This window comes from Orcinus orca, chromosome 3 (assembly GCF_937001465.1).
Source record: "Orcinus orca chromosome 3, mOrcOrc1.1, whole genome shotgun sequence".
Taxonomy (NCBI): Eukaryota; Metazoa; Chordata; class Mammalia; order Artiodactyla; family Delphinidae; genus Orcinus; species Orcinus orca.
Window position 1 is genome coordinate 184,104,794 of NC_064561.1, and position 15,690 is coordinate 184,120,483.

Below are 15,690 nucleotides of genomic sequence, written 5' to 3' on the forward strand. Positions count from 1 at the left end.
TGCCAGGTACAGTGATCAGGTTGGCTGCAGCAGAAATGGATTTTTGCAACAAGTGATGGGACCATCTGCTCTATATCTGCTGCACGTCGGAGAAGACAACGTTTATTCAGAGTTTACATGAATCTGTGCAGAGGTTCGTGACACCATGGGGTTCGATTGCACACTGTTCCCATTGCAGGACCCCATCCATGCACAGCTGGTTGTTATTGGAGGGAGTGAAGGCCCCTGGAGGAGGCTTGGCTTCTACCCAAACCCACATGCCTCCAGGGAGAAGCCAGGACGGGAGCTCTTTGAGGTGTCTGTGATGAAAGGGGACAAGGCCTGGATGGAAGATACTCAGTGGGGGGACCCTAGCCAGCCTCCAGGGAACAAAACCATGGGCATCTCATTCAGGAACTCACAGCAAGAAGGTAGGGGCACTCGAGAGGTCGGGAACTTGAGAAGTAAAGGCTGCAGGAAAGGCTGCAGGGTGACTCCGGGAGCGCAACTGAAGCATTCGGCCGCCTTCTCAGTTGGGCTGCTTTGTTCTTGGTCACTGTGCAGAGGCACAGGGCCAGACCCCCAAGCACCATGTGGGCTCCAGGCTGCAGACTCAGCCGCCCATCCAGACATCGGTGTGGGGCTGGGGACCCTGCCTTTCCCTGGCTGCCTTGTGAGCTCGAGAGGGCCTTTGTTCTCCCCCAGCTTTGTTCAATGTTTCATTCTGACACACCTCCGGGACCAAAGAAATCTGAAATCATTTAACCCTGTTGTCCAATCCAGGGCTTTTGATGTGATTTTAAACAATGCACCAGCACTCAGGGTTCAGGCCTCAATGCCAGCTTGTCTCACCCTCAAAAGCCCTCATCCTGACCTGGGGAATAGCCACATCCTTGCATTCCTGAGGGCTTTGGACTGCCGTGCTGCAGGAATCTCCGAATGGCCATGGACTGGTCTAAGCTGCTCGGGACCTACACAGCTCATCCGATGGCCCAATCGCCAGACTCTATGGCAGATAATAGCACAGGCTATTTCCATCTCTCAAGTCCATTTGAAATGAATAAGAACGTCCCCCTTATGTTTTTCATCCACAAAGAGACTCCCTTTGCATATTCATTAATGTTAAATTGATGGATTAAATTATTCCAAGCTCAAAATCAATTCTCCACATATCCATCAGAATGGACCGAATCCCCCAGTGGGGACAGAGCACAGAAAATGCATTCAGAGACACTGATAAGTCCAGGCCCATTAGATGTCATTTTAAACAAAGAGCCTAAAAAGCCCTTTGGAGACGCTCTATCAGCTATTAAACAGAGACACCGCATGCACAGGGAGATTGATGGTTAACATTCCCGCCTCCAAATGGCTCTCCCTGGGCTGATGATTACAGGGAAATGCTCCTCCGTGTCTCTGTCACAGTTCCCAGGCAAGCAGGTACCTCCACGCTGAGCTTTCCCTTTGTCTTTCCCGAGGCTCTCAGTCAATTAACAAGTGCCAGGCGGGGACCTCCCACTCTGCACCCGCTTAGCAAGCAGACGCACAGGGTGTTTGCAAGAATCTTGTCTTTCCCTCTCCTGAAACATCACGAGGTGAATGTGTGCAGATCAGTGGCTGGCTCCGTTTCCGGGGCCCCGGCGCACAGGAGGGGCAGCCAGGGCTGTGGGTGGAGGACAGTGACCAGAGTCACTGCCACAGTGGGGTGGCTCTCTGGCCTCAGATGGACAGAGAGGCTTTGTGGGTTCCTTTTGGAAAGTTTAATTCTGAGTCTAGTTCTGGAGAAAATACTCCAGCACAGCCCATCCATCATCTTTGCTCTCTCCTCACCAATGCATTTTCCCATCTTTCCCCTTTACTCTTTCCCATCACCTATCTTCTCATACTTTCTCCGCACCCACAGCTGAACGGAACAGAAGAGAGCCTGGAACACAGTCTGTATGGGGACATGTCAAAGTGCCTGGAGGAAGGCAGAGAGACCCCCACCGGGACATGTTCTATTTCTCCCACATCAAGTCTTTCTGATGCAGCCTTCATCGAATTCCAGGGCCTTTCCATGAACACAAGGGTTTTACTTATTTAATTGTTTCAATAGTTGGCTTCAAGTAATATTCGTCATCAATGGAAGTCGACATAGAGAATGAGGTGTATTTTTTGAAAATCACTGGAACTTTTACTTCCAAGTAAGATATAGTCGATATCAGCAGGGTAAATCATTGTAAATTCTAGAAAAAAGTGGAATAAATGACAAAAATTGTAGTCTTAAAGACTTTGGACAGCAGTGAAAGCAATGAGAGCCAGACGAGCTGAAACTTCAGTGCTGGGTCAGAAAGCAACGCAAAACTCCTGTGTCTCCCAGCATTTGAGAGACAAAGTCCCACTCACATGTGGGGCCTGCAGCAGGAATGGCGGCTCTCCCAGCGAGACATTTGCCGGGCTTTGAAATCCTAGCGAGATGGGTCACTCAAGGTGAACTGAGTCCAGCTGCAGTGACCACCCAACCCCAGCCCAGTGTAAGTCCAGGGTGGGTTGATGTAATCAGCCCTCACACTGTCTTCCTAAAAGCAGACCAGATAGAACACCTCCAGGTGAAATGACATCACCTTTGACCCGGTGGTTCTTTTTTTTTTTTTTTAAGTTATCTATTCTATACATATTAGTGTATAAATGTCAATCAAAATCTCCCAATTCATCCCACCAGCACCACCCCTCCACCACTCTACCCCCTTGGTTTCCATACGTTTGTTCTCTACATCTGTGTCTCTATTTCTGCCGTGCAAACCGGTTCATCTGTACCATTTTTCTGGATTCCACATATATGCATTAATATACGATATTTGTTTTTCTCTTTCTGACTTTCTTCTGTATGACAATTTCTAGGTCCATCCACGTCGTACAAATGACCCAATTTCGTTCCTTTTTATGGCTGAATAATATTCCATCATATATATGTACCACATCTTCTTTATCCATTCGTCTGTTGATGGGCATTTAGGTTGCTTCCATCACCTGGCTATTGTAAATAGTGTTGCAATGAACGTTGGGGTGCATGTGTCTTTTTGAATTATGGTTTTCTCTGGGTATATGCCCAGTAGTGGGATTGCTGGGTCTTACAGTAATTCTATTTTTAGTTTTTTAAGGAACCTCCATACTGTTCTCCATAGTGGCTGCACCAATTTACATTCCCACCAACAGTGCAAGAGGGATCCCTTTTCTCCGCACCCTCTCCAGCATTTGTTGTTTGTAGATTTTCTGATGATGCCCTTTCTAACCGGTGTGAGGTGATACCTCATTGTGGTTTTGATTTGCATTTCTCTAGTAATTAGTGATGTTGAGCAGCTTTTCATGTGCTTCTTGGCCACCTGTATGTCTTCTTTGGAGAAATGTCTATATAAGTCTTCTGACCATTTTTTGATTGGGTTGTTTACTTTTGTAATATTGAGCTGCATGAGCTATTTATATATTTTGGAGGTTAATCCTTTGTCCGTTGATTCCTTTGCAAATATTTTCTCCCATTCTGAGGGTTGTATTTTCAACTTGTTTGTAGTTTCCTTTGCTGTGAAAAAGCTTTTAAGTTTCATTAGGTCTCATTGGTTTATTTTGTTTTCATTTCCATTACTCTAGGAGGTGGTTCAAAAAAGATCTCACTGTGATTTATGTCAAAAAGTGTTCTTCCTACGTTTTCCTCTAATAGTTTTAGTATCCGGTCTTACATTTAGGTCTTTAATCCATTTTGAGTTTATTTTTGTATATGGCATTAGGGAGCATTCTAATTTCATTCTTTTACATATAGCTGTCCAGTTTTCCCAGCACCACTTATGGAAGACGCTGTCTTTTCTCCATTGTATATCCTTGCCTCCTTTTTCATAGGTTAGTTGACCATAGGTGTGTGGGTTTGTCTCTGGGCTTTCTATCGTGTTCCATTGATCTATATTTCTGTTTTTGTGCCAGTACCATATTGTCTTGATTACTGTAGCTTTGTAGTATAGTCTGAAGTCAAGGAGTCTGATTCCTCCAGCTCCATTTTTTTCCCCTCAAGATTGCTTTGGCTATTTGGGGTCTTTTTTGTCTCCATACAAATTTTAAGATTTTTTGTTCTAGTTCTGTAAACAATGCCATTGGTAATTTGATAGGGATTGCATTGAATCTGTAGATTCCTTTGGGTAGTACAGTCATTTTCACAATATTGATTCTTCCAATCCAAGAACATGATATATCTCTCCATCTGTTTGTGTCATCTTTGATTTCTTTCATCAGTGTCTTTTTTTTTTTTTTTTTTGTGGTATGTGGGCCTCTCACTGTTGTGGCCTCTCCCATTGTGGAGCACAGGCTCCAGACGTGCAGGCTCAATGGCCATGGCTCATGAGCCTAGCCGCTCCGCGGCATGTGGGATCTTCCCGGACCGGGGCACAAACCCATCTCCCCTGCATCAGCAGGTGGACTCTCAACCACTGCGCCACCAGGGAAGCCCCATCAGTGTCTTATAGTTTTCTGAGTACAGGTCTTTCACCTCCTTAGGTAGGTTTACTCATAGGAATTTTATTCTTTTTGTTGCAATGGTGAATGGGATTGTTTCCTTAATCTCTCTTTCTGATCTTTCATTGTTAGTGTATAGGAATGCAAGAGATTTCTGTGCATTAATTTTGTATCCTGCAACTTTACCAAATTCATTGATTAGCTCTAGTAGTTATCTGATGGCATCTTAAGGATTCTCTATGTATAGTATCATGTCATCTGCAAACAGTGACAGTTTTACTTCTTCTTTTCAAATTTGTATTCCTTTTATTTCTTTTTCTTCTCTCATTGCCATGGTTAGGACTTTCAAAACTATGTTGAATAATAGTGGCGAGAGTGGACATCCTTGTCTTGTTCCTGATCTTAGAAGAAATGCTTTCAGTTTTTCACCATTGAGAATGATGTTTGCTGTGGGTTTGTCATATATAACCTTTATTATGTTGAGGTAGGTTCCCTCTGTGCTCACTTTCTGGAGTGTTTTTACCATAAAGAGGTGTTGAATTTTGTGAAAAGCTTTTTCTGCATCTACTGAGATGAGCATATGGTTTTTATTCTTCAACTTGTTAATATGGTGTATCACATTGATTGATTTGCATATACTGAGGAATCCTTGCATCCCTGGGATAAACCCCACTTGATCATGGTGTATGATCCTTTTAATGTGTTGTTGGATTCTGTTTGCTAGTATTTTGTTGAGGATTTTTGCATCTATATTCATCAGTGATAGTGGTCTATAATTTTCATTTTTTGTAGTATTTTTGTCTGGTTTTGGTATCAGGGTGATGGTGGCCTCATAGAATGAGTTTGGGAGTGTTCCTTCCTCTGCAATTTTCTGGAAGAGTTTGAGAAGGATGGGTGTTAGCTCTTCTCGAAGTGTTTGATAAAATTCACCTGTGAAACCAACTGGTCCTGGACATTTGTTTGTTGGAAGATTTTTAATCACAGTTTCAATTTCATTACTTGTGATTGGTCTGTTCATATTTTCTATGTCTTCCTGGTTCAGTCTTAGAAGGTTATACCTTTCTAAGAATTTGTCCATTTCTTCCAGGTTGTCCATCTTATTGGCATAGAGTTGCTTGTAGTAGTCTTTTATGATGCTTTGTATTTCTGTGGTGTTTGTTGTAACTTCTCCTTTTTCATTTCAAATTTTATTGATTTGAGTCCTCTCCCTCTTTTTCTTGATGAGTCTGGCTAAAGGTTTATTAATTTTGTTTATCTTCGCAGAGAACCAGCTTTTAGTTTTATTGATCTTTGCTACTGTTTTCTTTGTTTCTAGTTCATTTATTTCTGCTCTGATCTTTGTGATTTCTTTCCTTCTACTAACTTCGGGTTTTGTTTGTTCTTCTTTCTCTAGTTCCTTTAGGTGTAAGGTTAGATTGTTTATTTGAGATGTTTCTTATTTGTTGAGGTAGGATTGTATTGCTATAAACTTCCCTCTTAGAACTGCTTTTGCTTCATCCCATAGGTTTTGGATTGTCATGTTTTCGTTGTCATTTGTCTCTAGGTATTTTTTGATTGCTTCAGTGATCTCTTGGTTATTTAGTAACGTTTTGTTTAGCCTCCATGTGTTTGTGTTTCTTTACATTTTTTCCCTGTAATTTATTTCTAATCTCATAGTGTTGTGGTTGGAAAAGATGCTTGATATGATTTCAATTTTCTTAAATTTACCGAGGTTTGATTTGTGACCCAAGATGTGATCTATCCTGGAGAATGTTCCACGTGCACTTGAGAAGAAAGTGTAACCTGCTGTTTTTGGATGGAATGTCCTATAAGTATCAATTAAATCTATCTGGTCTATTGTGTCATTTAAAGTTTGTGTTTCCTTATTAATTTCTGTCTGGATGATCTGTCCATTGGTGTTAGTGAGGTGTCAAAGTCCCTCACTATTACTGTGTTAACTGTTGATTTCTTCTTTTATAGCTGTTAGCATTTGCCTTATGTATTGAGGTGTTCCTATGTTGGGCGCACCTATATTTATAATTGTTATATCTTCTTCTTGGATTGATCCCTTGATCATTATGTAGTGTCATTCCTTGTCTCTTGTAACATTCTTTATTTTAAAGTCTATTTTATCTGATATGAGAATTGCTACTCCAGCTTTCTTTTGATTTCCATTTGCATGGAATATCTTTTTCCATCCCCTCACTTTCAGTCTGTATGTGTCCCTAGGTCTGAAGTGGGTCTCTTGTAGACAGCATATATATGGGTCTTGTTTTTGTATCTATTCAGCAAACATGTGTCTTTTGGTTGGAGCCTTTAATCCATTAACATTTAAGGTAATTATCGATATGTATGTTCCTATTACCATTTTCTTCATTGTTTTGGGTTCATTTTTGTAGGTCCTTTTCTTCTCTTGTGTTTCCCACTTAGAAAAGTTCCTTTAGCATTTGATGTAGAGCTGGTTTGGTGGTGCTGAATTCTCTTAGCTTTTGCTTGTCTAAATGTTTTAATTTCTCCATCGAATCTGAATGAGCTCCTTGCCAGGTACAGTAATCTTGGTTGTAATTTCTTCCCTTTCATCACTTTATATATATTGTGCCACTCCCTTCTGGCTTGTAGAGTTTCTGCTGAGAAACCAGCTGTTAATCTTATGGGAGTTCCCTTATATGTTATTTGTCATTTTTCCCTTGTTGCTTTTGATAACTTTTCTTTGTCTTTAATTTTTGTCAATTTGATTGCCATGTTTCTCAATGTGTTTCTCCTTGGGTTTATTCTGCCTGGGACTCTCTGCACTTCCTGGATTTGGGTGGCTATTTCCTTTCCTATGTTAAGGAAGTTTTTGACTATAATTTCTTCAAATATTTTCTTGGGTCCTTCCTCTCTCTCTTCTCTTTCTGGGACCCCTATAAAGCGAATGTTATTGCATTTAATGTTGTCCCAGAGGTCTCTTACGCTGTCTTCATTTCTTTTCATTCTTTTTTTTTTTATTCTGTTCTGCGGCAGTGAATTCCACCATTCTGTCTTCCAGGTCACTTATCCATTGTTCTGCCTCAGTTATTCTGCTATTGATTCCTTCCAGTGTATTTTTCATTTCAGTTATTGTATTGTTCATCTCTGTTCATTTGTTCTTTAATTCTTCTAGGTCTTTGTTAAACATTTCTTACATCTTCTTGACCTTTGCCTCCATTCTTTTTCTGAGGTCCTGGATTATCTTCACTGTCATTATTCTGAATTCTTTTTTTGGAAGCTTGCCTATCTCCACTTTATTTAATTGTTTTTCTGGAGTTTCATCTTCTTCTTTCATCTGGTACATAGCCCTCTGTCTTTTCATTTTGTCTATCTTTCTGTGAATGTGGTTTTCTCTCCACAGGCTGCAGGACTGTAGTTCTTCTTGCTTCTGGTGGATGACGCTATCTAAGAGGCTCGTGCAAGCTTCCTGATGGGAGGGACTGGTGGTGGGTAGAGTTGGGTGTTGCTCTAATGAGCAGAGCTCAGTAACACTTTAATCAGCTTGTCTGCTGATGGGTGGGGCTGAGTTCCCTCCCTGTTGGTTGTTTGGCCGGAGGCAACGCAGCACTAGACGCTACATGGTCTTTGGTGGAGCTAATGGCAGACTCCAGGAGGGTTCATGCCAAGGAGTACTTCCCAGAACTTCTGCTGCCAGTGTCCTTGTACCCATGGTGAGCCACAGCCACCCCCTGCCTCTGCAAGAGACCTTCCAACACTAGCAATTAGGTCTGGTTCAGACTCCAGTTGGGTCACTGCTCCTTCCACCTGGGTCCTGATGTGCACACTAGTTTGTGTGTGCCCTCCAAGAGTGGGGTCTCTGTTTCCCCCAGTCCTGTTGAAGTCCTGCAATCAAATCCCACTAGCATTCAAAGTCTGATTGTCTGGGAATTCCTCCTCCCGTTGCTGGAACCCCCGGTTGAGAAGCCTGAGGTGGGGCTCAGAACCTTCACTCCAGGGGGTGGACTTCTGTGGTATAAGTGTTCTCCAGTTTGTGAGTCACCCACCCAGAGGTTATGGGATTTGAGTTTATTGCGATTGACCCCCTCTTACCATCTCATTGTGGCTTCTCCTTTGTCTTTGGATGTGGGGTATTTTTTGGGTGAGTTCCACTATTTTCCTGTCAATGGTTGTTCAGCAGTTAGTTGTGATTCTGGTGCCCTCGCAGGGGGAGTGAGTGCATGTCCTTCTACTCCACCATCCTGAACCAATCTCTGGTGGTTCTTTTAATTATATTGTCCAGCACACAATCAAATTTTGTGAGAAATGTAAAGAGGCAAAAAATTGATATTAGTTAATAGAAAGATAACAGAAATTAGAAGCTTATTTACAGATCATTCAGATTTGGGAGTTATTAAACAAGAACTATAAATATAAGTTTAAAGTAGGCAAAATGATAAAATGGATCAAAGATAGGCAACTTCAATAGAGAATAGGAATCACACAGAAGAATCTAACTGGCATTCTACAAATGAAAAATATGAATTAAAGATTCCATCAGGAGGGTTTACTAATCAACTGAATATAGCTGAAAACAGGGTTAAATAATTGAAATACAGATTAATAAATAATACCTTAAGTGAAGCCCAGAGAGAAGAATGAAAAGAACATAACAGACTATAAAGGACGCATGGAACGTGTTAAAAAAGCTATAGCTGACAAATAATCCCGTCCCACAAGGAGAAAAGGATGGGATGGAGCTATACATGAAGACACAATGGCTGAGGCTTTTTCAAAATGAAAGACATCAACAAACAGATACAAGAAACTCCATAAACACAAATATAATAAAAAAAACCACACCTGGACACAATTATAGCCAACCTGTTAAAAACCAACTACAAAGAAAAAATCTAAAAGTTAGCCAGAGGACAAAACAGCTTGTACTTTCAAAGAGAAAAGAGTAAGACTGATGAATACTGTTCAACAGAAGCCATGGAAGTCATAGGATAAGGGAATGCTATTTTTAAGCACTGAAAGAAAAGGAAAAATACTACTAACCTAGAAGTCCACACCCAACAAAATATTTTTTAAATGATGGAGGGAAAATAAAGATGTGTTTGTAACTGGAAACATGTGTAAAATTTCTCTCCAACAGATTTGCATTACAAGGCATAATAAGGCAAATTTTTTGCCTGAAGGAAATGGAAAGGAAACCCGCAAATACATACAGCAATGAAAAGCACCAAAAAGGAGAAATTTCAAAGTTTGAGAGTACCAATTGTTTAAAGCAATAGCGAGGAAGACATCTTGCGGTATTCCTAACAAAAGCAGAAAGAAAATATAACACCAATGGCACAAAAAGCAAGAGTACATACAAGACAAAAAAAACTTTTGTAAGTTTCAGCAATTGCTCAGGAAGCAGTAAAAGTATTAATTCAAGGTAGATTTTTATAAATCAATTATGCATATTTAAAACTATAGGGAAATGAGAAATATATAACTATAATGCCAGTAGAGGAGGGGGGAAAAGAAGTAATAAAAACACTTGGTTAATTCAAAAATAAAAAGGAAGAATAAAGGACAGATAGAATGAACAGAAAACAAATCATAGGATATTAAGCTAACCATCCAACCATGAATGTAGTTAAGTTAAATGTTAATGGACTAAACACTTTAATTATGACAAAGCTTGTCAGACTTGTTTTTAAAAAAGAAAAATAATTTCAACTATATGCTCTTTATGAGAGGCATACTTTAAACACAATGACATAGGTTGAAGTAAAAATATGGAGAACAAGCAAACATTAGCCAAAAGAAAGGCAGTGAGGCATATTGATATAAGAAAAAATATATAATTTGAGGTGAACATTATTGTTAGTGGTAAAGAGAGACATATCGTAATAATAAATGGAACACATAACAGAAAGACTTAAATTTGAATGCATAGCTTAAAATATAAAAAGAATAGTATAGAAATAAATAGGCCAATCTTCAATCATAGGTGGAGGTTTTAAAGACAGCTTTCTCAATAACTGATTGAAAAAGAGACCAAAAATACTGAATATAATCACACAACTAGACAATGACAGAATGGGCATATATCAAACATTCCACCAATTACTGCAGAATATACATTTTTTACAAGTGCACACGGGACATTTGCTCTGACCAACCACATTCTGGCCATAAAGTAAGTCTAAGCTATTTCTAAAAATTAAATTCGCACTGAGTATGTTCTCTGCTTGGTGTGAGTAAACCAGGCATCAATAATAGAAACACATGGGTTAAAAAAGAAGTCACAATGGAAACTACAGTATGTTTTCAGTTGAGGGATAATTGAAATAAAATACATTGACACTTGTGAGATGCAGCTAAAGTTCTACATAAAAGGTGTATTTATAGTTTCAAATGCATATATTTCAAATAGGAAAAAATAAGAATCAATTATCTAAGCTTCTCTCTAATAAAACTATGAAAAAGAAAACACTTGCAAATAAACCCTGAGAAAGTAATGGGAGAAGGCATATAACAAAATTAGTATTATGACTCAATCATACAACATACATGCAATAGGGGAAAAAAGTCAAAAATTGGTTCTATGAAAATATTCATAAAATTAATAAAACTCTTTGAGAATGGACAAGAAAATAGAAATCACAAATTAGAAAGCTTGGAAAGAAAAAAAATGGTATGTTACTATAGATCCTACAGGCTTTTAAAAGTTAGTTAAAAGATATTATGAAGAAATTTATGGGACATACCTGGTGGCACAGTGGTTAAGAATCTGCCTGCCAATGCCGGGGACACAGCTTCTATCCTTGGTCGGGGAAGATCCCACATGCTGTGGAGCAACTAAGCCCATGTGCCACAACTACTGAGCCCACACGCTGCAACTACTGAAGCCCGTGTGCCTAGAGCCCATGCTCCACAATGAGAAAAGCCACTGCAATGAGAAGCCCACGCACCACAACGAAGAGTAGCCCCCGCTCGCCGCAGCTAGAGAAAGCCCGTGTGCAGCAACAAAGACCCAGCGCAGCCAAAGGAAAAAACAGAAGTAAAAGAAAAAAGAAATTTATGCCACTAACTGTGCAATTTAGAAGAAGTAAACAGATCACTTAAAACCACCTACCAAAAACATGACATAGAAAATGCAAATAGATTTATATCTCTTAGTTATGTTAATTTAACAAAATACCTCCAGATCCAGATCCCTTCACTGGTAAATTCTTCCAAACAATCAAGACAGAAAGAATAATTACAGTATACAAACTCCTTCAGAGGACGTAGAAAAAGGAAACACTTGCAACTCATTTTATGAAACTAGGATAACACTAACACCAGAGGCTGACAAGATATTACAAGAAAGAAAACCACAGACCAGTATCTGTCATGAACAAGTTATTAGCAAATCAAATTCAGCAAAGTATAAAGGACATAGTAAGTAGGGTTTCCTTAACAGCAACATTTGATAGTATCACATAATGATCAAGAGGTTTTATTCCAGAAATGCAAGATGCTTCACACTCAAGATCAATTAACTTAAGTCACCATATTAACACACTAGAAAGAAAAAAAACATATTATTGTTTCAGTAGTAAGATAAAAGGCATCTGACAAAATTCTCCCAACTAAGTTCAGATGTTCACCCATCTGAACACCCAAGGATGTTCACACCCACCATTTATTTTCCACACTGAACTCTTCTTCAAACAACTATTAGAAACTATAAGTGAAATTAAGTTTGTAGGACACAAGATCAATAAAAATCAGCTGTGTTTTTATATGCTAGCATCATATGAATTTTATTTTATTGAAAAATAAAATTTAGAAAAAATTTTATTGAAGTAGAGTTGATTTACAATGTTATGTTAATTTCTGCTGTACAGCAAAATGACTCAGTTATACGCATATATCCATTCTTTTTTATATTCTTTTCCATATGGCTTATCCTAGGAGATTGGTTATAATTCCCTGTGCTATACAGTAGGACCTTGTTGTTTATCCATTCTATATGTAATAGTTTGTATCGGCTAATCCCAAACTCCCACTCCATCGCCCCTCCCACCCTTGGCAACCACAAGTCTGTTCTCTACGTCTGTGAGTCTGTTTCTGTTTTGTAGATAGGTTCATTTGTGCTACATTTTAGGTTCCACATATAAGTGATATCATATGGTATTTGTCTTTCTCTTTCTGGCTTATTTTACTTAGTATGATATTCTCTAGTTGCATCCATGTTGCTGCAAATGGCATTGTTTCGTTCCTTTTTATGGCTGAGTAATATTCCATTGTATATGTGTACCACGTCTTTATCTATTCATCTGTCAATGGACATTCAGGTTGCTTCCATGTCTTGGCTATTGTGGATAGTGCTGCTGTGAACAGTGGGGTGCATGTATCTTTTGAATTATGGTTTTCTCCAGATTTATGCCCAGTAGTGGGATTGCTGGGTCATATGGTATTTCTTTTTTTTTTTTTTTTTTTTTTTGCGGTACGCGGGCCTCTCACTGTTGTGGCCTCTCCTGTTGCGGAACACAGGCTCCAGACGCGCAGGCTCAGTGGCCATGGCTCACGGGCCTAGACGCTCCGCGGCGTGTGGGGTCTTCCCGGACTGGGGCACGAACCCGCATCCCCTGCATCGGCAGGCGGACTCTCAACCACTGCACCACCAGAGAAGCCCTGGTATTTCTATTTTTAGTTTTTTAAGGAATCTCCATACTGTTTTCCACAGTGGCTGCACCAATTTACATTCCCACCAGCAGTGTAGGAGGGTTCCTTTTTCTCCACGCCCTCTCCAGCATTTGTTATTTGTAGACTGAAAAATAAAATTTTTAAATTTCCATTTACAATAGCATCAAAAAACGCAAAATGCTAGGAATATGTTATGTTAATGTGCAAGAGTTCCACATTGAAAACTATGCACATTTCTGAGACAAATCAAGAAGATAAATAAAGGGAGGGATACACCATGTTCTGACCTAGAAAATTCAACATAATTAAGATGTCTATTCTCCCCATATATGCCTACCTTTTAAATACAACACTTTCAAAACTCCAGCAGGCTTTTTATTATAGAAATTGTCAGGCTAATTAAAATTATGCATTTAATAAAGCAAAAGACCTAGAACAGCCAAAGTGATGAAAAGGAATGACGTTTGAGGACTGCACTACCTGACCTCCGGACTCACTAAAGCCTGCAGTAATCAGACAAGTGTGAAGCTAGCCCAGAACAACAAAAGCCCAATGAAACAGACGAGAGGACACAGACACAGACCCACATTTCCATGTACAATTGATTTTTAACAAAGACTAAAGCACTCTACCAGGGAAATAGAAGCCGTTGAACAACTGAAGATTCATACACAGACAAAACGAACCTCCGCCCAAACTCACATCACACACAAAAATTAATTCAAGATGGAACATGGGTGTAAGTGTGAATGTGAAAGCCACAAACTTCCGGAAGAAAGTATAGGAGAGTTTCCCAACCCGGGATGGACCAAATTTCCTGAGACAGAGCACAGGAAGCAACGATCATTAAAATTAATAATTAAATTTCATCAAAATTTAAATTTTCCGTATATATGTGCTAGCATATGGTATTTGTTTTTCTCTTTCTGACTTACTTCACTCTGTATGACAGACTCTAGGTCCATCCACCTCAATACAAATAACTCAATTCCATTTCTTTTTATGGCTGAGTAATATTCCATTGTATACATGTGCCACATCATCTTTCTGCATACATCCGATAATGGACACTTAGGTTGTTTCCATCTCCTGGCTATTGTAAGTAGAGCTGCAGTGAACATTGTGGTACATGACTCTTTTTGAATTATGGTTTTCTCAGGGTATAGGCCCAGTAGTGGGAATGCTGGGTCGTATGGTAGTTCTATTTTTAGTTTTTTAAGGAACCTCCATACTGTTCTCCATAGTGGCTGTATCAATTTACATTCCCACCAACAGTGCACGAGGGTTCCCTTTTCTCCACACCCTCTCCAGCATTTAGTGTTTGTAGATTTCTTGATGATGGCCATTCTGACTGGTGTGAGGTGATACCTCATTGTGGTTTTGATTTGCATTTCTCTAATGATTAGTGATGTTAAGCATCCTTGCATGGGTGGGAGGTAGACGCAAGAGGGAGGAGATATGGGGATATATGTATATGTATAGCTGATTCATTTTGTTATAAAGCAGAAACTAACACACCATTGTAAAGCAATTATACTCCAATAAAGATGTTAAACATTTTTTAAAAAATTTAAACTTTCAATTGAATAGTCAAACCATATTTTTGGAGGCAATATTCACAAAATATATATTTGGCAACGAATTTATATTTAGAATATATAAAGAATGAACTTCTTCTACAACAGAATAATATAAACAAAGACCACAATAAAAATAGGCAAACAGTTGTACATATATTTCACTGAAGAATATATGAAAGGATAACAAGCACATGAAATAATTCTCAACGTCATTACTCATCAAGACTATGCAAATTCAAACCACAGCCAGTCACCCTTCAGAATGGCTGAAACTAAAATGACTGGCAATAATATCAAGTGTTCAAAGGGAACTGGCAGGAATGTAAAATGATACAACCATTTTGGAAATGTCAGACCGTAGCTCATGGAAATGACCATACCATGACCCTGTGACCCAGGAGTCCCCTCCTAAGTTTTCACCAAAGAATAGTGACAGCACGTATTCACAAAAAGATGTGTTCAAGAATGTTCATTCATAACAGCAAGACATTGGAAATGGATTTGGTGTCCATCAACGGGAGAACGGGTAAACAAATTAATATATTCCACCATGGAATACAACTCAGCAACAAATAAGAATTAATCACTAATAAACACAACTACAGGAATAAATCTCAAAAACATTACCTCAAGTGAAAACAGCCAAACACAAAGAGTACGTGCTCTATGATGCTACTTCCGTAAAGTTTTAGAACAATCTAAACTATTCTGTGGAGAAAATATATTGAACACTGTTACCGGGGGAAGGTGGGGGGAGGGGTGGATATTGACTGAATGGAAGAGTGAGAGAGTTTTCTGTGCTGGTGACAGTACTCTGTCTCTCGATAGAGGTTTGCATTACACAGGTACACACATTTGTCAAAACTTACCAAGTGTACGCTCAAAACTTGTGCGTTTAATTCAAAATAAAACTAGATGTACATAAATATTCAGCTCTCCTTAGTGATATACACGCTGAGATGTTTAAGAATCCAGTATACGGATGTCAACTTACTTTGAAATACATAAAAATGTACAATAAGTAGGCTAGAGAGATGGGTAT

The 15,690-nt window shown here is 39.3% G+C and overlaps 1 long non-coding RNA gene across 1 annotated transcript; it reads right to left on the bottom strand.

Annotated features, from left to right (window-relative positions):
• Nucleotides 1-2,126: 2,126 nt before the first annotated feature.
• On the bottom strand, nt 2,127-14,393 carry LOC125964063 (uncharacterized). Its single transcript, XR_007476654.1, has 2 exons — nt 14,293-14,393; nt 2,127-3,120 (listed from the first exon to the last, which is right to left on the bottom strand). It is a non-coding gene; the product is annotated as an uncharacterized LOC125964063 (long non-coding RNA).
• Nucleotides 14,394-15,690: the final 1,297 nt, after the last annotated feature.